Below are 22,760 nucleotides of genomic sequence, written 5' to 3'. Positions count from 1 at the left end.
TTAAAGACTTGGCAATCCACTGGCCCTAGAACAGCAATTGTGGACTAGGAAATTCATGTAAGGGTTCTGCTTTTCTTAAGGGTTGGAAAGAGACCACAGGGGTCGGAAATAAAAGGATGACAGTAAGGATTCCATTGGCGTTCTAGATGGTACTGAAGCTCTACGTTGTTGTAGAGGAAAGGGAAATCAGAATATGGCTAAAGTGAAAACATCCTTTGTTCCATTATCTGGAGTAGAAGCTGTCCACCCCTGAAGTTAGTGACTGCTGGAGCATTCCTAAGAACGCCCTCTCAGTTGACGGTCTCCCTGGAATGGACATGCAGTAGCCGAAGGAACTGACATATGTCCTCTGAGCTGGGAAACTCCTGGCGGTCTCACTGCTGTTACCTCAACACTACCTGCTAAGCTCCTTTCTATTGTGATTCAAGGACTACTTTTCTCTAGCGTCTTTTCCAGAAGACCAAAAGTCCGTGCAGAAGTGTTTTAGGAGGGTGTTTCGCTTGTTGACATTACATGTGGAAGTACTGTTCTGAGTCCCTGGAAGTAATCAACTATTTCTCCTTAGGAGAACACAGTGTATTTGATCATCAGGGTTACCAGCATGAAGTGCCACAGACTGAGTGGCTTAACAGAATTTATCTTCTCACAGTTCTGGAGGCCAGACACCTGAAATCTGGGCGTCTCAGAGCCATGCTTCCTCTGACGGCTCAAGGGACGAATTCTTGCTTGCACCTCCTGAACTTCTGGTGGTGGCTGCCAACCCTCAAGGCTCCTCACCTTGTAGAAATATCACTCCAGCCTCTACGTCTGTTGTCACAAAGGCCTTTTTCCTCTACGTGCCTTCGTGTCTACGTTTCTCTCTTCTTTGAAGGGCACCTTTGGTTGGATGAGGGCAATCTCTCATCCAGTGTGGCCTCGTTTTGATTCTATCTTCAAAGATCCTATTTCAAAGTCACAGCCACAGGTATCAAGGTCAGGATTTGAACATTTTTTTTTTTAGGTGAGACAATTCAACCCACAACAGATAGAATATAAAAATGGGAGGTGAAATTCTGAAACACATGGGGCCAGATAAGAGATAATCCATGGTTTTGGAGTGAGTTCATCTTACAGATGTTAGAGCTAGCAATAGAGCTAGACCAGGGGAATTAAGGGTGTCTTAGAGCATTGTTCATATAATGTGAGAATGTCATTAGTTTTTCTGAGAATCATGGATGATAAATTTCTGTGTGAAACACAAAACTTTACAAAGTTCATTCATAGCACCTGTAAAATGAATGTTAGCAGAGATTAGTGGGAATTTTGCAAATTGAGAAAACAAAAGCAAGAATTTTTGTTTGCTTGTTTCCATAGTTAGAGTGAAGTCTCTGGAAAGGATGCTCTGAGAAGAAATGGATTATAGCCAGAGCGCGTTCATCACCCAGTGCAGGAGGCCTTTAGATGAAGTCCATCTGGAGTGTTCAAAGGACCTCAACATTTGGTTCCTGTCCAGGTTTAATCTTTACAGTTTTGCCAGGATTCTGTTATTGGCAGGTAAGACATGTTTTGGAAACATCACAGTACCTCTAAAATTAGCCTGCTTGTGTTAAACTGTTGCCAATTTATTTCTGTTATTATGTGTCATATCACGAAGCATCTTTGTTAAACTCCATTTTCAGTTTTCTGGCATGCTCAGTTGACCATTCTGAAAGCACCAAATATTATCTGCATGCAATAAGCATCCTAATGCTTCCCAAATGCTTTTTTCCGAATCAGGAACTTATCTCTGGCAGTTAAAAATAGCCTCTTCAAATTCTTGCAAGGCCTCTCTTTTCTGTGTTATTACAGGAACAATTATCTTGCTTAATGTTGCCCTTTTTTGCATACTGGACAGCTCAAACATTTCCATAAGATTCTGCATCTTCGCATTTTGAACGACCTTCCACTTTTATTATAGCTATTTCCTTACATAAAGGATAAGCATTAAAAGTTCTTTAATTTGCCATCTAGGTTTTTCAGGGATCCTTTCAATGGAAGAAAACCTTTTGGATTCCAAAATATTTCAAAGTCATGGACTACCTTCTCACCACCCCAAATATTTATCATCTGTAGAAATATTTACTTTTTAACTCTTTTTCCATTTGGTATGCCTTGATGAGGGCAATTAATTCAGCCATCTGAGCTGATTTGATTTCTGGTAATGGTTTATATTCCAGAGGTGAATTCAGGTTTGTGATAGTATAACATGCCTGCAAATTTCTATTTAAAATTTTTCTATTAATAAATTAACTTTTATTTGAAAGGCAGAAAGAGACACAGACACACAGACTCAGACAGATGTTTCTAATTCTGGTTCACTTCCTCAAAAATCCACAACAGCCAGGGTTGGGCCAGGCTGAAGCAGGGGGCTTAGAACTCATTCTGGGACTTGCACATGGGTAGCAAGGGCCCAGGTACTTGAGCCATCACCTGCTGACTCCCAAAGCACACATTAGTAGGAAGCTGGAAGTGGAAGCGGAACCAGGATTCAAACCCAAGCACTCCAATATGGGATGTACCCAAATGCCCAACCCTCAAATTTCTATTTTTAAAAAGATACCATGCACAAATAAAATCAGGTCAATGATAGCTAGTGACCTTCTAACAAATCTATAAGAGATGTAAATACATCTATAAGGCAGACTTTGAACTTCTCCTCCAGGTAAAAGAAGAGGAGAGACTGGGTTTAGAGTATTACAACGATAGTGACATTGGAGAGAAAGTATAGCATTTCCTAGGGTGTCAAGCAACTAGCTGAGAAATGCAGAATAATTCCCACCTGTAAAAGAGTCCATTTATGGGTCATCATTAAATTTAGTGGAGAACTTAGACCTATGCCAGTTGAGGCTGCCATGGCTTTGCTTGCTGCTGCCACAGTTCTTAGGCAAGGGGACTGCATGTTAGCTACTAGATCTGATGAAAGACCGAGATTAGCAGCAGACTTCTCCCATCCAAGTACTAACCAGGCCCGACCCTGCTTAGCTTCCGAGATCAGACGAGATCGGGCGCGTTCAGGGTGGTATGGCCATAGACAAGCAGCAGACTTCTAAAAAGAAAACACAATTGATTTTATAGTAGAAAGTAGAAAAGTAGAGGCTGGCGCCACGGCTCACCTGGCTAATCCTCCATCTGCGGCGCTGGCACCCCAGGTTCTAGTCCATGTTTGGGCACCGGTTCTGTCCTGGTTGCTCCTCTTCCAGTCCAGCTCTCTGCTGTGGCCCAGGAGTGCAGTGGAGGATGGCCCAGGTCCTTGGGCCCTGCACCCCATGGGAGACCAGGAGAAGTACCTGGCTCCTGGCTTCGGATTGGTGCAGCGTGCCAGCCGCAGCGGCCATTTGGGGGGTGAACCAACGGAAGGAAGACCTTTCTCTCTGTTTCTCTCTCTCTCTCACTGTCTAAATCTGCCTGTCCCCCCAAAAAGAGAGAGAGAGAGAGAGAGAGAGAGAGAGAGAGAGAGAAAGAAAGTAGAAAAGTAGAATCAGAAGCTGGAGAAGGAAAGTGAAGGGAGGAAAATGGGGAAAGAATGACCAACAAGGTAAAAATTACAGTTAGGTAGTTAGATAGTTAGATAGGAGAAATATTCCACCCTATTCCAATTAGGGGACTACAGATAACATTGTTGTGTACATGTTTCAAAATAACTTGGTGAGAGAGCTTTTGAAAGTTCTTGCCACAGAGAAATGATAAATAAGGTGATGGATAAGCCAGATACCCTGATTTGATATACACAAATACAATTTGATGTATACATTTGATGTATACAATATATACCAAAGCCTCATACTGTATCCCATAAATATGTATAATTATTATGTGTCAATTAAAAGAAAACTAATCCTTTAAAAATCACAATAGGTCTCTGATGATTCTCAGGTAATTGAAATAAGTATTCTAAGTGTTCACACTTTTCACAAACAAAAAAGGGAAAAGAGTTTGTGATAATCAGTCAAGTCCAGGCTTGGATGTTTTTGCAGAGCTTTTAATATGTTCCAAAAGACTTGTTTGTGTTTACCTTCCTAGGATAGAGGCTCAGGGACTAAGGACTGAATTCTTGCAAGGGGGATACGACAGCAGAAAAGGTTGGCATCCGTTGCCTATGGCATACAGTTACCCCAGGGATTCTCAAGGCTGCTGTGTAATAGTTGCTTTGGGAAAATTCAGAATCATTCGAAAATTTTATGTAGTGAGAGATTTGCCTTCTTGGAAAATTCTGTGCCCCAAATAATGAACTTTTTGTTCTCACAGCAACATATTAATTTTGATTTGAAGGTTTTATGTGTTTTCCAAACTAAGCTCTTTAATAAATACACAGAATCAGTCTTAAAGCCTTGCTTGGTTTTTGAACATAGTAAAAGATCATCTACACATGGTTTAAAATAGACTCACGAGGAAATCTAAAATCCTTGAGGTCCCAATTAAGACTGAGAGAAATAAGAGGGGTGCTGCCGTAAATCCTGGAGGCAAAACAGTCCAGGTAGATTGTTGATTGTCCCATGAGAAGGGAAAGAAATATTGACTGCCTGGATCTAATGGGATACTAAAGAACATAAGCCCATCACAGTGAAGTGATTGGCTTCAGGTAGTATTGAAGATGAAATAGAATTTGGATTAAGGGCCACTGGGAAAAGAGGAATTGTGATCTTATTTACGGCCCTGTGGTCTTGCATAAATCAATATCTATGCCCATGAGGCTCTTTAGTGTGCAACACTGGGGTATTACAAGGCGTGGTGCAAGGAATAATGAGCCCCTGGTTTATAAAATCTTCCAGAGTGTACTTCAGTCCTTTCCTAGCTTCAGGCCTCATAGGCTATCGGGCAAGAACAGGTAAGGGTTCAGAAAAGTCCATTTCTGCCTTAATGGGCTTGGTCCTTGGAATTCTTCCCATACCAGTAGAACCGGAGAGAAGCAGGGACCTTATATAATTCATTACAGTGAGATTGGGTTAAACTTACAGGAATAAGCCAAGTATCACTGAAATTGCCCTATTAAAGTACCATGCATGGGAGAGCCTTTAGATGCTTTTAGAAATACTCCCTGTGAGGAACATCTGAGTGGAGTTTAATTTACTTAAGAGATCTTCTCCCCCCCACCCCTAGATTTACTGGTATGGTGGCACAAAGTGGAAATACATGTTAGCAAAAGTATTGGATGCAGTGGGTTAAGCTGCTGCTTGTGATGCCAGAGTCCCATATTACAACGCTGGTTCAAGTCCCAGCTACTCCACTGCTGACCCAGCTTCCAGGTAATGTAGCTTGGAAAGCAGCAGATGATGGCCCAAACACTTGGGTCCCTGCCACCCATGTGGGAGACTCAGATAGAGTTCCTGGCTCCTGGCTTTGGCCTGGCCCAGCCCCAGCTGTTGTGGGCATTTGGGGGAGTAAACCAGCACATGGAAGATTCTCTCTCTCTCTCTGTCTCACTCTGCCTTTTGAATAAATACTTTTTTTGTGTTTGTTTGTTAAGAAATGTGTGTTGACTAGCAGGGGTCACAGGTTGAAGTCACAGCAAGAATGAGACAGAAGAAAGATCCAGAGAAGAGCTTGTGCTTGCTCTGCTGAGATGGAAGGTGCACATTGAAGACAGCAGGTCCAAACCACAGCTGTAGCCTGGGCCCCTGTGACTTAGCCCAGCATGACCAGACACCTGGCTACCTCTGGACATTCAAAGGGGAGAGAAACCAACTTCTTTCCTGATGAAACCTCTGTTAATTTTGGATCTCTGTTACAGCAGTGAAATCAATCTCCTCATTTTTATTTTGAGTCACCTTTCTCATGGGCAGACAGAAATTCCATCTCATTCACATGTGTTCGCACAACTTCGTCCAAGTTCTGGGGTCTCCATCAGGACCAGGCATGCCAGGGTCTTTGTTTTTTTTTTTAAAGATTGATGTTATTTTATTTGAAAGGCAGTGTGGTAGGTAGAGAGAGAAAGAGAGGAGAGAGGAGAAAGGAGAGAGGAGAGAGAGAGAAAGAGATCTTCCATATACTTACTGGTTCACTCTCTAAAGGGCCACAACAGCCAAGGGTAGGCCCGGCCAAAGCCAGGAGCTTGGAACTCCATCCTTGTTTCACACATGGGTGGTAGAGGCCCAAGCACCCAGGTCATCTGCTGCTGCTTTCCCAGGCACATTAGCAGGGAGCTGGATCAGAAATGGAGCAGCTGAGATCCTGAACTTGTGTGCTGACATTGGATACCAGTGTTGTAGGCAGCAAATTAACCCACTGAGTCACACCACTCGTCCTACGTCAGTGATCTTGGCAACATCTGTCTACACAGGCTGATTCCACTGCCATCCACCCGGGGCATGCATGTGCGTGTCATCCCTGAGCCTGGGCACCGTCATGCCTTTGCACTCTGGGTTTGCTGGGTCCCAGGCTCTGTCTGGGAGGAGGGCACAGCTACCCTCTACTCTTGGCTCCCACACACCCGTCTGGGGTTTCACTGTCTGTGGGGCTCAGCTCTGAAGCAAGAATGCTGGGCCCTCTTTCTGAATCCCATGTATGTCAACACGCACATTTTTTCCTCAGCTATACTTCTCCCAGCTGGTCTAAGCTCGTTTTCTAGTCTCCAGTGGAAGCAAGCCTGCTCTTTAAATCCCCTACCCTTCCTGTTGCTAATTTTACGGCTATGCCCTAATGTCCTCTCCATTTCCTTTGGAGTTTTGGCTTTTGGGTCCTCCCTTCCTCTTTGCCTGACAAAGCCTTCCTTTGAGATGACGGACACAGACTTGAAAGAGTGCTTGGATTCTAAAGTGGGGGCAGGTAATAAGTTTTTTTTTTTTAATCTAAATTTATTTTGAAAGAAAGAGAGAGGGAGAGAGAGAGAGATCTTCTATCCACTGGTTCACTCCCCAGATGGCTGCAATGGCCAGGGCTGGGCCAGGCTGAAGCCAGGAGCCAGGAGCTTCTTCCAGGTTTCCCACATGAGCAGTGGGGGCCCTAGTACTTGGACCATCTTCTGCTGCTGTTTTTCAGGCACATTAGCAGGGAGCTGTGTGGTGGAATGAGGTGAAAAGGTCATATCAAGATGGCCGCTGAGGTGAAAAGGTCATGCCAAGATGGCCGCTGACAACAGAAACTGCCTGGAAACAGGCCGTGATTGGATGGTTTCAGAAACTGGCTGGTCTTGGCTATATAAGCTGTTGTACTAACTCAAATAAATGAGTCTGCGGGCTGCTTGCCTCAGGCCTGCTTTCACCTGACTCCGGGGGTCTGTGTGGTGACTCCGCGCCTCTTGCCCCCACCACACTCCTCCTCTCAGAAAGGAATCCACTGCAACATTGTTGAGAAATCAACTGCAACAGAGCTGGACTGGGAGTGGAACAGCTGGAACACAACAGGGCACCCAAAAGGGATGCCGGCATCGCAGGCAGTGGTTTTACCCACTACAACACAATGCTGGTCCCAGGTAATAAGTTTTAAACAACTGGCAAATACCCTTAAAAGGATTATTCCAACAGAAAGGGAAATATAATCACCCCTTCATATCTTAGGAGATTGGTTCCAGGATCCCCCTGAAGAAACCAAAGGTCTCACATGTTCAAGTCCCTTACATAAACCGGTATAGTATTTGCATAGAACTTATACATATTGTCCCATATGCTTTCAATCATCTCCAGATGACTTCTAATACCAAGCTGCAATGCAAATGCTATAGAAATGGTTGGTATACTACATTGTTTAGGGAACTACAAGAAAAAAATACATACAGGAGGCCAGTGCTGTGGTGTAGAAGGTTAGCCTCTGCCTGCAGTGCTGGAATCCCATATGAGTGCTGGTTTGAGTCCTGGCTGCTCCATTTCCGGTCCTGCTCCCTGCTAATGCCCCTAGGAAAGTAGCAGAAGATGGCCCAAGATCTTGGGCCCCGACACCCATGTGGGAGACCCAGAAGCAGCTCCTGTTTCCTGGTTTTGGCCTGGCCCAGCCCTGGCCATGGCAACCATTTGGGGAGTGAAATAGTGGATGGGATCTCTCTCTCACTGTCTCTCCTTCTTCTCTCTGTATGCCTGCACCTTAAATAAATTAAAAAAAACTTTTTAAAAAATACATATTTAGTACAGATACAATTTTGTTTTTAGGATAGTTTCCATCTTTAGTTGGCCGAACACATGACATAGACATGGTGGGCCGGCTGTGTATAATTCACTGTTGGTCCCACTGCTGATTTTCCTAGGTACACTTTGCTTAATTCTTCTGTGTTTGTATCTGCTCATCCATGCTGAGTTTTCTGTTCTGAGAACAGAGCCTGAATTTACACTGATACTGCTCCTTACTATTTCACTTCCAATAGGGGAGGATCTGACTGTTTCCCATTGAGAGATGTCCCAGTTCGGCTGTTTCTGGGAGTCTCCTGAGCTGTCCCCGTTGATGGTGGGATGTGGGGGTGGGGCTGTCGATTGCCTTAAGGCTTCAGTGAAGCCCGCAGATGGCTATCACATGGCCCAGAATGGCTGTGAGTAAGCGGACTGGTCTGCAGGTGGGGAGCAATGCTGGTGGCAGAACAGCCGGGTATGCTTGGTGCGGGAAGCGAGGCCGAGGGACCTCGGTGGCTGTTGCTGGTCTCTGATGGGTTCTTCCACACACAGCAGGGCAGCCACAGGCCCGTCTCTATCTGAGCACAGTAGGCAAGAAGGGACAGTGAAGAAAGGCCAGTGTTTGAACAAAAACCATCTGGAATAAGCGGTAATCGTCAGAGAAAGGGTAAAGTACTTAGGAGTGAAAAAAAAAAAAAAAGCCTCAGCAACAGATCTAAGTACTAAGGGCCTCATTTTATTGACGTATATCGTTTTTATGGCGGACCAGCATTTATTTTTATGGTTTAGCTAATGGACTTCTAGAAATAAAAGCCGAATGTTGAGAGCAACATTTACTACTCATGTAACATTAGGAAAATCTCTAATAGCCTTTCTCCTCTCTCTCTCCTTTCTTCCTTCCTTCCCTTCTCCCTTCTTGCACCTCCCCCTCCCCCCTGCTGTTCTTCCACATCTATTTACCAAGCATATTGCTGGCTATGGCAGATAAAGAGCCTGACCTCACGGTCTGGCTCACAGTCTGGTGCCATTAAGGTGCTGCACAGGTGACTGCCTGATGGACCTCCTCGAAAGGTGCTTTGGGAGTCCACAGGTGGGCCCCTCACCGAGATGGTGGGCTAGAGATCAAAGAAGCTTGGATTTGGAAGGTGGATGGCAGGGTGAGACCAGAGTGAGTTTTGAAAGCTCATAAGGAATTGGCTGAGTGAAGTTGGGAGAAGATGGTGTAGGGATCAGGAAGGTGGTGTTCGAAGGCACAGAGGCATTCACGGATGGTTTGTTCAAGGGACTCCCAGTGGGCTCAGAGTGACTGAAGGACATGGAGAGCGGTGAGGAGCTGAGAGAAGACAGGCAAGGGTCCTACACTTCAAGGAGGCTGGGTTTTCTTCTCAGAGCAGTGCTTCTCCACACGTGGTGATTTTGTCCCACAGGAAACATTTGGCAAGATCTGGGGACAGTTTTCATTGTCATAGCTTGGGCAGGGACTTGGTACCGGCTTCCGGTGGGTGGAGATCAAGGCTGTCACTAATCTTCCAATGGACAGGACAGGGCCACTGGTTCTAACGCTGACCATAGGATTTGCAAGGTCCAGTGCAAAATGAAAATATGGACTCCTTGTTCAAGAAGCTGTACAAAGGTGGTATTGAAAGTATTAAAATGTAGGCCGGCGCTGTGGTTAACTAGGCTAATCCTCTGCCTGTGGCGCCGGCACCCCGAGTTCTAGTCCCGGTTGGGGCGCCGGTTCTGTCCCGGTTGCTCCTCTTCCAGTCTAGCTCTCTGCTGTGGCCTGGGAGTGCAGTGGAGGATGGCCCAAGTGCTTGGACCCTGCACCCACATGGGAGACCAGGAGGAAGCACCTGGTTCTTGGCTTCAGATAGGTGCAGCGCGCCGGCCATGGCGGCCATTTGGGGGGGTGAACCAATGGAAGGAAGACCTTTTTATCTGTCTCTCTCTCTCTCTCACTAACTCTGCCTGTCAAAAAAATTAAAAAATTAAAAATTAAAAATAAAAGAAAGTATTAAAATGTAAGTTTTTTTTTCTTTCACGGTCTGGTCTCTTTCTTGATTTGTCATGGCACTTTTCATTTTCTGTTTAATGTCATTCTAAATAAAGGAAAGTTAAAAATGTTATTATCAGCCTGCATTTCACTATTCTTTGTATTGTGCAGTAGCACTTTTTTTTTTAATTTGAAAGGATCAGTGGGGTGCGGGGAGAGAAGGAGAGAAAGAGAGAGAGAAAGAAAGAGAATATTCCTATTGACTGGTTCACTTCCAGATACCTGCAATTAGCCTCCAACTGGAACTGAGGCCAGAACTCAATCTAGATGAGTAACAGGAACCAACTGCTTGAGATTTCACACAATCCGCACTAGCAGGAAGCTGGAGACAGACGTCAAACTTAATCACCCTGATATGGTTTGTGGGCATCCCAACCAGCATCTTAATTGCTAAGCCAAATGCCTGCCCCACACTGCCATGTTTAAACTGCAAAGACAAACATTAATTCACCAGCAGAGTCACTGAAACTGTACTACTCACATTTTGTAGTTCATGCATGCGTGTGCATTTTGCTGTTACCAGAACAGCAGCAACGTTGCACAAAACTAGTCCACCTGTTATTTCATTTCTTCACGTTGGCACATTCAATCAATATTTTTCCCACTTAGTAGTGAGCAAGAAAGGACCAAAAGGAAAAGGAATTGTGAGTTGCCCTGTTTCCCCTTTCCTTTTATGTATGGTTACCAGATAAAATATAGGATTCCTAGTTACATTTGAATTTCAATAAAAAACAAATAGTTTTTGTAGAGTCTTTCTCAGGCATTATTTTTTTTTTTTTTTTGACAGGCAGAGTGGACAGTGAGAGAGAGAGACAGAGAGAAAGGTCTTCCTTTGCCGTTGGTTCACCCTTCAATGGCCGCCGTGGCCAGCGCGCTGCGGCCGGCGCACCGCGCTGATCCGATGGCAGGAGCCAGGAGCCAGGTGCTTTTCCTGGTCTCCCATGGGGTGCAGGGCCCAAGCACCTGGGCCATCCTCCACTGCACTCCCTGGCCACAGCAGAGGACTGGCCTGGAAGAGGGGCAACCGGGACAGAATCCGGTGCCCCGACCGGGACTAGAACCCGGTGTGCCGGCGCCGCTAGGCGGAGGATTAGCCTAGTGAGCCGTGGCGCCGGCCTCTCAGGCATTATTTGAGACATACTTATTCTACTGATCTGAAATTAAAATTTAACAGGTATCCTGTATTTTTATTTGCTATATAATATCCTACTTCTCTGTCATCATTTTCAGCATACGTGGCTGTTTCATTCAGGAAAGCAACAGGAGTGATATGTTAGTTTCACAGCCGTTTGCATTTCTAAATAACCAATGCCTTCTTTCTGCGTTCATTCAAAGCAAGTTCTGATTGAAAAGCAGATCAGAGCTTTCAGGGACTCTGCCTACCCCACAGCAGACTTAACACACTTATTTTGTGCTGGCTTCGATTCCCACTGAACTTGTGTGCATCATGGGTGCACTGGAATTCTGACTTGATGGGGCATCCAAATGCTATTTTGCAAATGGAGCGATGAGACCCATAGATGTGCATAATGTATGTATCTTCTCTGCTTATGGGTATGCCCCATTGTTCCACTGCATTTCACTTTGAAGACATGGGTTTCAAGATAAGATATTAAGAATTTCACAGGGCCAGGAGGTTAAGTCACCACTTGTTACTTGCATCCCATGTGAGCGGTGGTTTGAGTCCTGGCTATTCCACTTCCAATTAAGCTCCCTGCTAACACTTCTGGGAAAGCAGCAAAAGATGGCCCAAGTGCTCATGTGGGAGACCTGGATGGAGTTCACGGTTCATGGCTTCAGCCCAACCCAGCCCTGGCTGCTGCCACAATTTGGGGAGTAAACCAGTGGATGGAAGATCTTTCTCTCCCTCTCTGTCTTTGACACTCTGCCTTTCAGGTAAATAAACAATCTGTTTCTTTAAAAAAATTTTTTTTCACAATGCTGAGAGCAGAGTATGAAAGGCAGTGCAGTGCCCTTCTGAGCGTGGGGCCCCAGGACTCCATAGGTTGCATGTCCATGAACCTCTGCATCTGGCCCAAAGCAGCAATAATGCTGGGGCTGCTAAATCCTTTTCTAAAGGAAATAAGGGGTGATTGAAAAATTTTAAGCAGTTGCAGAAGACTGAGGTCGGGGAGAGGTAGGTTAGGCTTTAAAGAGCAGGTTAAATTTTAGGACAGGCATAGGGAACATTTTTCCATGCCAAGGGCCATGTGGGTAATTATAGCATCATCCACAGGCCACACAGAATTATCAACTTAAAAATTAGCCTGCTATAGATTTATTGACTTTCACGTCCCACCCTCGGTTGCCTTGGCAGGGCCAGACCAACAATTTCATTGTCCCTATTTGGCCCAAGGACTAGATGTTCCCTACTCCTGGTTTAGAAGAATCACTGGTAGACATAAAGCACTTGCGCTCACGTAGGAGGAGAGGAATCACAGCATAACTTCCTAGGGGCTGAATAGAAAATAATCAGTGTGGGTTGCAATTGCATGCAAATACACTTGAAGTCCCTCAGGGAAGGGCTGGTTGGTGACAGTCACACCTGCCTGCCTTGTGTCAGGCCCTGCTTCCTCAGCTTCGGTAGAGACTGTTGCTTTTGGCGAGTGGTGTGTGGTGGACTTGGTGGCTGATGGTTAGCATCAGTGTTGCATGGAAAATGTTTAAGTAGCAAAACTGCATCCAATATGGAGAAAAGGTCATACCAGGAGAAGATGTTCACACCATTGAGGCAGACTGAGACTTCTCTCTCTTTTTTTTTTTTTTGACAGGCAGAGTGGACAGTGAGAGAGAGAGACAGAGAGAAAGGTCTTCCTTTTGCTGTTGGTTCACCCTCCAATGCCCGCCGCAACCGGCACACCGCGCTGATCCGATGTCAGGAGCCAGGTGCTTCTCCTGGTCTCTCATGCGGGTGCAGGGCCCAAGGACTTGGGCCATCCTCCACTGCACTCCCTGGCCACAGCAGAGAGCTGGCCTGGAAGAGGGGCAACCGGGACAGAATCCGGCGCCCCGACCGGGACTAGAACCCGGTGTGCCGGCGCCGCAAGGCGGAGGATTAGCCTAGTGAGCCGCGGCGCCGGCAAGACTTCTCTTAGCAGCAGATTTTGTCTCTGTTTCATACTCACTCCAGGAGTGAGCTCCCCGGGCCCTGGGATGCACTGGTGGGTAGAAGTAGCCAGGCTCCTACATCCATTTTCTCTTCCCTCCATTATATTGCAATTATGTTTTTTTGGGGAATTGACCCCAATCCCAACTCCATAGATGGGTCTTGACTAACAGCCAATGAGGTTAGTCCCATCTTGCTAGCCACATTGATTGGCTTTGGTAATTCAAGTCTAAGCAACCAGACAATGGTTTTCCTGTGGTGAACTGGAAAGGAAAGTGGTAGCCTATTGACTTGATGCTTGGACTTTTACTCAGTGTTTAGACTTGCTTGCTGACTTTTCTCAGTAATAAACGACAGCCCCAATTGCTGCTGGCAGCCATGTTGTCACCAAGAGGGAAGTTATACTGGGAAGTGAGGCATGTCAAGGAAGGCAGAGCTGAGAGAATTGTAAATAAATGTGGCCGAATCATTGACTGAACCATGTCTGAAGTCTCCCGCATCAGGCTCCCAGCTTTCTAGGAAGGCTTAGTAACGGTTTCCTCCATTTTGAAGTAAACCAAAGTTGGGTTTTGATATTCTCAACCAGAAGTATCTTGTCTGGTGGACAGTGACTCTTCTGCACACAAGGAACAAAAACTCTGCCATCTTCCGAGGAAACAGGGAACTGACTGTTCGAAAGGGGTGAGAAAAAGGGCGCTCTGGCACTTCAGTTGATTTACGCTCATTCTTTTTTTTTTTTTAATTTTTTTTATTTTTTGACAGGCAGAGTGGACAGTGAGAGAGAGAGACAGAGAGAAAGGTCTTCCTTTGCCGTTGGTTCACCCTCCAATGGCCGCCGCGGCCAGCGCGCTGCGGCCGGCGCACCGCGCTGATCCGATGACAGGAGCCAGGTGCTTCTCCTGGTCTCCCATGGGGTGCAGGGCCCAAGGACTTGGGCCATCCTCCACTGCACTCCCTGGGCACAGCAGAGAGCTGGCCTGGAAGAGGGGCAACCGGGACAGAATCCGGCGCCCCGACCAGGACTAGAACCCGGTGTGCTGGCGCCGCAAGGCGGAGGATTAGCCTAGTGAGCCGCGGCGCCGGCCGATTTATGCTCATTCTAGCAGCTCCCTTTGGGGGTGTAGTGTCACAATTACGTCCACTTTGTGGGGGATTTTGTACTTACCCACTGTCAAATGGCAGACTGAAGTTACATGACTCTATCCCATGTGCACATGGCTTCCAGAAACTCAGTTATTCCTGCACCCCACAGAGAAGTAAGGTTGGCCAGGTTCAGGGTGCACCTGCATGGGAGGTTACGCACAATGAGTCAGGATTCCTCCACCCTACCCTTTGAACTCTCCATCTCTCTCCTGGATTCCATTCTGTTCAGAGCCAGCTACTGCTTTCCATTTCCCATCTGGAAGGCAGAAATGCCAGAACAGCCCGCACCCCAAGATTGGCCCCCCTAATCTCTGGGACTGTGGCTCCAGTGAGATGATCTGCCCATAGTTACGCTACTGGCAAAATAGATTTTGAAGATGTCACTAAGGGTTAAAAATGACTTGGCTCTGAGTTCATCAAAAGGGAGGTTACGCAAGGGGGCCAGACTTTATCACATCATTTTAAAAGCAGAGTTTGAAAGCGTCAAAGCACGAGACATATCTGATGTGCCCTTGCTGGCTTTGAAGATGGAGGGGGCCCAGGGCAAGAGCTGGAGAGAAGCTTCTTATGACTAAGGGTGACCCTTGACCAACAGCCAGCAAGAGTAGGGATCTCAGCCTTGTGCTGCACATGATGGAATCCTGCCAGCTACCACGAAGCACTTGGAAGTGGATTCCTCCGCCCAAGAACCCAGGTAAGAACTCAGCTGGGCCAACACCTTAATTTCAGCCCCACCAAAGTAAAGAGCGATCAAGTCTGCCTGGACTTCTGGTCCACAGGATGGTGAGATAATAAAGGATGTTGATTTAGGCTGTTCAGTTCATAGTGATTCATTACCCAGCAATGGAGTGCTGATCAAGGTGTTATAGGGACGACAGCAGTCCCCCCGATCTGCTGTGTCGCCTACTGTGGTTTCGGTTACTGGAGGTTAACTGTGGTCCAAGCACATTACATGGAGAATTCCAGAAATAACTGAAATTTATTTTTATAAGGATTTGTTGTTGTTTACTACTTGAAAGGCAGAGGGATAGAGAGAGATCGTCCATCGGGGGCCCCTCAGCCTCTCTCTGCTGAGGCCTCCTCATTCTTCCAGGAGGCATCTAAGGCCAGGATTGGGGTCAGACCCTCACACAAGCTCAGAGCAGCTCTCCTGCATGTAGTCCCATCTGATGCACAGGGGGCCGTGGGTTTGATCCAAGAACAACAGGAGGGTGACAATTACCTGCCAGACATGGCCCCTTCTTGCCTGCAAGAGTGAGAAATCACCATGCTCTCCCAACTGCAGAAACACAGGGCAGGCTGTCTCCACGGCCCCTTCCTTAGATCTGTGGTTAGGCTGAATCATCTTGCGGGGGTGGGGGGGCTCCTAGCACACGAACTCTTCTTCTCAATTCCAGCAAACCTCCCCCACCTTTTTAACATTTTATTGAAATACAGTCTACATACCAAGAAAGGCACATAAGTGTGTAGACAAATAAGCTTTGGCTCCTCTGATCACACTTCATAACCAACACCCAAATTAAGAACACATTATTAATACCCCAAGAGTCTTCACTATACTCCCTCTCTACTTCTTTTTATTTGTTTGTTTATTTATTTGAGAGGCAGAGTTACACAGAGAGAGGGCGAGACAGAGAGAAAGGTCTTCCAACCACTGGTTCACTCCCCAAATGGCTGCAACGGCCGGAGCTGAGTTGATCTGAAGCCAGATGTCAGGAGTTTCTTCTGGGTCTCCCACGCTGTTGCAGGGGCCCAAGCACTTGGACCATCTTCTGCTGCTTTCCCAGGCCACAGCAGAGAGCTGGATTGGAAAAGGAGCAGCCAGGACACGAACCAGTGCCCATGGCAGGTGGATTAGCCCACTTTGCCACAGCGTCGACCTCTATTTCTTTTCTTTTCTTTTTTAATGTGGGAAAGAAGAGTATATTGTTATTTACATAATATGATGCAGTGAAACAATATTTATAACTCCATACAAAATAATATGACTTCTTATTTTTTAAAGATTTATTTATTTAAAGGCAGAGTTACAGAGAGAGAAAGAGAGACAGAGAGAGAGTCTTCCATCCATTGGTTCACTTCCCAAATGGCTGCAACAGCAGGACCTGGGCCGATGTAAAGCCAGGAGCCAGGAGCTTCTTCCAGGCCTCCCACATGGGTGCAGGGACCCAAGCACTTGGGCCATCTTCCACTGCTTTCCCAGGCACATTAATTAGCAAGGAGATGGATCAGAGTGGAGCAGCCTCAACTCAAACCAGTGCCCATATGGGATGCCAGTGCTAAAGGTGGAGGCCTAACCTATTATGCCATAGTGCGGGCCATGACATAAGATTTTAATATTCTCTGTTAACTATCACAAGTAAGAGAAAACATGTAGTATTTGTGTTTTGGGGTCTGGCTTATTTCACTTAGCATGATGATCTGCAGCTGACTCCTTCTTGTGGCCTCTCCTGCATCCTTGATAAGCCCAAGGGAGAAGTCAGCTCAGGGGCTGAGCCGCGGCTCCGACATCTCTGCTGCCAGATGGGCTTAGTGGGTCTCCTCACTGTGGGATGTGAAGCAGCTGGCACCTGTTGTCTTGGGGACTACTCAGAAAATGGAGGAGGGGTCCCATTTCAATCCCTGTTCTACTAGAATGAAGACCTGGGTGATCTGGGGTCTATATTCCAGTTCTCCCAACCGTTGTTTATGCTATCTATTTGTCCTTTATCTTCTACTCCAGAATTCCTTGGCTCAGCCTTTCTACTTACTCTCTTATCCACTTCAACACTTCTGGCCACTTACAGAGATTTTTATTTCAATCATCAAATTTTTCATTTCCAGGATCTCTAAAATATTCCTTTTTATGGGTAAAATCTCATTTCTTTCTGAAGATTCTAATTATATATGTGCCAAATGCTTCTTCTGTTTGCCATATTAACTCTGCTGTTTTGGATGTAAGCTTTTCCATTTGTTGGGGTTGGTGCCTCTCTACTATGGCACTTATTTTCTTCCTTCCTTCCTTCCTTCCTTCCTTCCTTCCTTCCTTCCTTCCTTCCTTCCTTCCTTTTTTTTTTGTAGCATTTAAGAGTTACAACGGTGTGCTCAACCCTGCATTTGGCTTTCCAGCCTGTCTGACAATGCTCTTTCCATTTCCTGAATCTAATCTTCCACATGCAAGAAGCACCCCATCCCTCCCGAATGTCGCCAGGACTCCACCAAGTCTCTGCAGCCACACCAGGGACCTGCAGGTCCCTTGCCAGCTTTCTGGCCTGAGGGTGGACAGGCAGCTGCTCCTGTATTGCGTCCCCAGTGACTGTCCCCAAGATAGCCTCCTCACTTTCCTGACCTCCTGGCTCACACGCATCCCTGAGCAGCCTTGACTTAACCAGCACAGAATACTGCAGACTGGGGAAATTATATGCAATAGAAGAAGTTTCATTTGACTCACAGTTCTGGGGGCAGGGGAGCCCAAGATCAAGGGGTTGTGTCTGGGAAGGATCATCTTGCTGTGTCCTAAGAGGAAGGAAGTCATCACAGGGTGAGAGAGTGAGAGGGACCCACATTCATATTTTTTTTCTTTCTTTCTTTCTTTTCTTTTCTTTTCTTTTTTTTTTTTTTTGACAGGCAGAGTGGACAGTGAGAGAGAGAGACAGAGAGAAAGGTCTTCCTTTGCCGTTGGTTCACCCTCCAATGGCCGCCACGGCCGGCGCGCTGTGGCTGGCGCACCACGCTGATCCGAAGGCAGGAGCCAGGTGCTTATCCTAGTCTCCCATGGGGTGCAGGGCCCAAGCACTTGGGCCAACCTCCACTGCCTGCCTGGGCCAGAGCAGAGAGCTGGCCTGGAAGAGGGGCAACCGGGACAGAATCCGGAGCCCTGACTGGGACTAGAACCCGGTGTGCCGGTGCCGCAAGGAGGAGGATTAGCCTATTGAGTCATGGCGCCGGCCCCCACATTCATATTTTATTACAAGGGATGCATTGCTCCAGGGCAATGGTGTCAAGCCACTCGTGAGGGCAGATCTCTCCTGACTTAAATTCCTCTTAAAAGTCCCCTCACTGTTGCGCTGGGCATTAAGTTCCCAGTGCATCAGCTCTGGGGGACACGCTCAAGCCATAGCAGGCTCCTTCCCATTTCTCTGTGGCCTCCGAGCTCCTTCTTCATCATAACCCCAGGCTTCTGCCATCTTTCCAAGGTGCTTCAACTTCCCAGCTCTTTTTGTTTTAAAATATTTATTTGTTTGCATGCTAGCTCATTTGAAAGGCAGAGTGATGAGAGAGACAGAAAGAGACAGAGACAGAGAGGGAGAGAGAGAGTGAGAGGAGAGAGAGAGACCATCCATCCACTGGTTCACTTTTCAAATGGCTGCAGTAGCCAGGGCTGGGTCAGGCCAAAACCAGGAGCCAGAAACTCCATGCTTATCTCCCACATGGATGGCAGGGGCCCAAGTGATTGGGCTGTATTCTGCTGCCTTCCCAGGCCCTTAGCAGGAAGCTGGATTGAAAGAAGAGGAGCTGAGACTCGAACCAGTGCTCCAATCTGGGATACTGATGTGGCATGAAGTGGATTAGCCTGCTGTGCCTGAACGCCAGCCCCTCCCAGATCTTTTAAGGTACTTCTTATTTTGGGTGTAGTCATAGATTCTTCTATTATTTTTATTGCTAGCCTTTCTCTCAAGGACCACTTGATCCCTCTCTTCTTTAATACACTCAAGTCCTTTGATATCATCAGAAGGCCCGTGCTGGACTCTGTCAGATTGTCAGGATGGTTTAACTAGAGGGAGTGGCCTCCCAGAGAATGGTGGAATAGTTTTCCTGGCCTCTAATAGACACCCATCTTAGCATTGTCACAGTCTTACTGAATTCATATGAACTACAAGAAATCAAGGAGAAGAAGCTGCTTGGATTACTGGCATCCCATATCAAAGTGCTTGGAGTTGGGTCACTTGCTCCTAATTCCAGCTTTCTTCTTCTTCTTTTTTTAAATATATTTTTTAAACTTTTATTTAATAAATATAAATTTCCAAAGTACAACTTTTGGATTATAGCGGCTTCCCCCCCCCCCCCATAACCACCTTCCCACTTGCAACCATCCCATCTCCCACTCCCTCTCCCATCCCATTCTTCATCAAGATTCATTTTCAATTATCTTTATATACAGAAGATCAATTAGTACATACTAAGTGAAGATTTCAACAGTTTGCACCCACACAGAAACACAAAGGATAAAGTACTGTTTGAGTACTAGTTATACCGTTAATTCACATAGTACAACACATTAAGGACAGAGATCCTACATGGGGAGAAAGTGCACAGTGACTCCTATTGTTGATTAACAATTGACACTCTTATTTATGATGTCAGTAATCACCTGAGGCTCTTGTCACGAGCTGCCAAGGCTATGGAAGCCTCTTAAGTTTGCCAACTCTGATCTTATTTAGACAAGGCCATAGTCAAAGTGGAAGTTCTCTCCTCCCTTCAGAGAAAGGTACCTCCTTCTTTGATGGTCCGTTCTTTCCACTGGGATCTCACTCACAGAGATCTTTCATTTAGGGTTTTGTTTGTTTGTTTGTTTGTTTTTTTGCCAGAGTGTCTTGGCTTTCCATGCCTGAAATACTCTCATGGGCTTTGTAGCCAGATCCGAATGCCTTAAGGGCTGATTCTGTGGCCAGAGTGTCCAGCTTTCTTCTAATATGCACCCTGGGAGGCACCAGGCAACGGCTCAAGCACTTGGGTCCTGCTACCTTTGGAGGAGACCAGGATTGACTTCTAAATTCCAGGCTTTTGCCTGGTCCAGCCCTGGCTGATGCAGGCATTTGGGGAGTGAAGCAGCAGAGGGAAGATCTCTGCGTATCTTTGTCTCTGTCTTTCAAGTAAAATGAAATCAGGCAGATCTGAAGACTTTATTCAGTGGTGCTACTCTTCCCTCCTTCCTTCCTTCCATATGTTCCTTCTTCCACTCCTTGTAGGAATCCTGGGTGCATGGCAATCAGCAGGTGTCTCCTTCCATCACCTTGAGTTGTAGGGAAAGAGCCTAGGGCTATAAAGGGGGAAACTGGAGATAGGATTGATGCACATTCTAACAGTTCTCATCTTTCCTGGCCCGTTAGAAGTTAGGTGATGTGGTTAGAGAGCAGCCAGGCGAACGAGAACACAGAACTGCCCATGGACTTCTGTCTTCCTAGTGGTCTAGAACCATTTGAAAGCCAATGCATAGGGTGGAGGGTAAATGTGAGAACAAGGCCCCAGCTGCCCCTCAGCTCTGCAACCATGGAGAAGCTGCACAATTCTAGTCACCATAAACAAGGTATGGCACCCTCAGCCGTGTGGCCTGTATGTCATGAGGGCTCCATGAATAGCAGGTGTGAGTGCACAGGTGTATTATAGGGAATGCCAGTGTGGGGAGGGTCTGGAGGGAACAACTCACCCAACCACCCAAACTCCTAGAAGCAGAGATCGCAGCCCACGGAAGTTAATGCACTTTTTCAAAGTTACAAGTGTGAGTTAGTGGCACAGTTCCCTGGATGCCAGATTCCCTGGTACCTCCTAAACACTTCTTGGTGTGAACAAACACAAAAAATGCTGATAAAAATTTGTATTCATGTCTTGCAAATTTTCATTGGTATGTGTATTGGCCCTTGCTGAATGGTGGCTTTGAAGCTATCATTTTTATACCCCATCAAAACAGAATAAAACAAAACAACCCATTCAAGATGATTTACAAATTGAAGGCACCTAATAATAATACCTCACATTGCTGGAGAGCCTTCTATCTGCCCAGCACTTCCCAAACAATAGCTAATGAATTCCCCAATCTCCCTTAGGACTAGAGACACACATATCCCCACATGCACTGGGAACTTAATTTACATGAAAAGAAGAAAAAGACATTAGGAAGAGGCATTTCACTAAATCACAATTACAACCTCAAGCCCGAGATAAGCATGTTGAACTCTCCCAGGAGGCTGCTACATTCACTGGAGGAGAGTCTCCCTTGGTTCCTATGCATCTACACAGAGAGGCCTGACTGGTGGGATTCACAGGAAGTCAACACCTCTGCGGTCAGGGTCAGCTTCAGAAAAAAAGTTGCTAGGGGCAAGTGATGGTCAGATTTGACTGTGGGCCCCTGCCCTCCTCTCTGCCCCAGGCCCTCCCTCTCCACTGCCCCTCCTGCTGATTGGGGTAAGACAGTGTCATGGGACTTCATGGACATGGCAGGTAGCCATGTCATACTCAGAGTGCCTCTGGAAAGTCACAAGGAAAAGTGACTTCAAAGAATTAGCAAGGTAGCCCCCACAAGTGGCAAATGATTCACGGTGGTCCTGAAGAGATAAGGCTCTGAGCCATGTGCAGGGCAGAAATGCAGATGTTGTGGGTGACCTCCTGACACATATTACCTGGGTACCATAGTCAGAGCAGACCTGACTTCCGAGTCTCTCAAGATCCGAGTGGAAATGACGCCAACGTGGTGTGTGACAGAGATGACATTTTGGCTTCCAGAGCACATCTGGAAGGCCAAGTTAGGGGTGGGTGCCAAAAGTTCACATCACACTAGCCTCATGGTGTGGCTGAGACAACAAAGGCCAAAACCAGCTGGCAGGGAGAAGAGACCTTCCCGGAATCCCACTAGGTACACTTGGAAGAGCCAGGATAAAGCAGTGAGGGAACCAGAAAGGCCTGGGTAACCAGAGCTGGTGAGCCGACAGTCACAGGAACGGGCAGGAATGTAGGCCACCAGCATGCAGGACAGGCAGCAGGAGCCTTCTGTGGAGTCTTCTGCCGTGGGCGAGCATTAGGACTTGATGACGTCAAAGGACAGAGGAGATCAAGGAGGTCATGGAGAAAGACTAGCAATAATTATAATGAAATCTACACCCATTCTAAAAACACGAGGCCCCTGAAAAGTTGTGGGAGGGGCTGGTGTTCTGGCATAGCAGATTAAGCTGTCCTGCTGTGTTGGATACTAGTGTTGCATTAATGCATATCCCAGCTACTCTGCTTTCATTTCAGCTTCCTGCTAATGTACCTGGTAATACAGCAGAGGATGATCCAATTACTTGCACCCCTGCCATCCATGTGGGAGACCAGGATGGAGTTTCTGGCTCCTGGTTTTGGCCTGGCCCAGTCCTGGCTGCTGTAGCCATTTGGGGAATGAATTAGTGGATGGAAGTTTCTCTCCCTCTCTCTCTGTCACTCTGCCTTTCAAACAAGCAGGTAAGCATGAAAACAAATCTTTTAAAAAAAATCTTGGAGAGTTGAGGCATCTCTGAAAGATGGCAGAGCCTGGGATTGTCATGGAAATAGAATCCCCGGGTCGCAGTGTGTGTAGACCTAGAAAGATGGGAAGGAGCTTGCTATGGTTTGAACATGTCCGCCCAAAGCTAACACGTTGTGAATTTAATGCCCCATGCAACAGTGCTGAGAGGTG

This window comes from Oryctolagus cuniculus, chromosome 2 (assembly GCF_964237555.1).
Source record: "Oryctolagus cuniculus chromosome 2, mOryCun1.1, whole genome shotgun sequence".
NCBI lineage: Eukaryota > Metazoa > Chordata > Mammalia > Lagomorpha > Leporidae > Oryctolagus > Oryctolagus cuniculus.
The sequence above is the reverse complement of the archived record's forward strand: the minus strand, read 5'-3'. Positions refer to the sequence as shown.